The sequence below is a fragment of the Octopus bimaculoides genome, chromosome 11 (genome assembly GCF_001194135.2).
Source record: "Octopus bimaculoides isolate UCB-OBI-ISO-001 chromosome 11, ASM119413v2, whole genome shotgun sequence".
Taxonomy (NCBI): Eukaryota; Metazoa; Mollusca; class Cephalopoda; order Octopoda; family Octopodidae; genus Octopus; species Octopus bimaculoides.
The window spans coordinates 540,995-542,553 of record NC_068991.1 but is presented as its reverse complement, the minus strand read 5'-3'; positions in this window follow the sequence as shown (position 1 = coordinate 542,553).

Here is a 1,559-nt window from a genome sequence, read left to right as displayed (position 1 = left end):
TATATATATATATATATATATGTATATATTTGAAGCCCCAATACATCTATCGGGTGATACACAAGCATTCAGCTGTGAATGCATTGCATCTTACAGCAGAAACAAAGCTAACAAAGTTCTTGCCATACTTCCTTACCTCACTTTCTTCTTTGCTGTTCTTTGTTACTAATGTTCCAAGTGAAATACCTGGGTATTTCAACATAATGTTTTTGCAAAGTCGTCATTGATGCACAATGAAAAGAATTCTGTCAATGTTGTTCTCCTGTGTCGTTCATTGACAGCCATGTATAGATCCTCGTTATTTCCAAGCAACATCCTTTGGTCATCCTGGGAGATGACCTTGCAGTTTCACTATTGCAGGTTTTCTTTCATGAATTGAAAATCCTAAAATGGATGCAACTGCTTTGGAGGGTCCAATTTACCTACTCATTAGATATTGACTAATTTCATTATTATTGTTTATTTGAAAAGCTGCTTTGTCATTTCCTTTCCGTATATACTTGATGACGTACTTAATTGACCTCACTGTGTCAACAATTTCAATATTGCAGTGGCATTTGAATGCTCTTAAAAGAGTTTCATTGTAGGTACAACCCATTTGTTGTTTGTTTTTCCGTTTTCATGAGATTCAACTCCTCCCATTGCAACTGATCATCTAAAAAGAAATTGTCTTTCTGCCTTTTGATTAAAATGATACAGATTAATATTTTATTTTAAATAAAATTGTAATTTTCCCCTTTAAGAAAAGAAAATCAAGTACCTGTGATTCCAAAAACATTTCATAAAAATATAGGGAAAATTTCTGTCTTTTAGTCCATGGCACTCTGAAAGTTGTGTAAATGATTAAGGGAAGAAAAAAGATAGTAAGAAAAAAGGATGGACGATGGTAGCTGCGACAACTCTTTGAAGTGTTGTCACTGCAAATTGACATTTTCAACTTGATATTTTTTTTCTTAAAGGGGGAAATGACTATTTTATTTGTAATCTTTATCGTTTTAATCAAAGGGCAGGAAAACAGACAGACAAACTTTGAGTTTTAGTGATAGATAGATAGATAGATAGATAGATAGATAGATAGATAGCTCCTGGATCCTCAGAACTTTCTGCTCCAGAGAGCCAGGTGGCATCATTCCCCATTTCTCATCCTTTGTACAGTCACACCAAGAATACCGTTTCACTCTCTGGTCTATCCCAACCCAAACAAAACGTTCAGTATTGAGCTATCCCAGAGAGTAATCATTAAAAAAGCAAAGATGAATAAATGATATGCCTGATCTAGATTATTGAGACAACTGTGAAGTATTGAGGCTGTATTCTCTCCAATGGACATTTCTCTTTAAGGGATGCCAAACAAATCCCCTACACTAGGGTACGTCTCAGTCAACAACTCCTCCTTACTTTAATGCAACATGAGACTAATAAGATTAACTTCAAAATGACAAACAAATTCTCTCAGGCGTTGCTATTAAGCACCACTAAAGTGGTGCACACATTAGGACTGTTTCTTTATGTAGAGCACTGGTTCCCAAACTGTGGTCCATGGACCCTTGGTAGTTCAC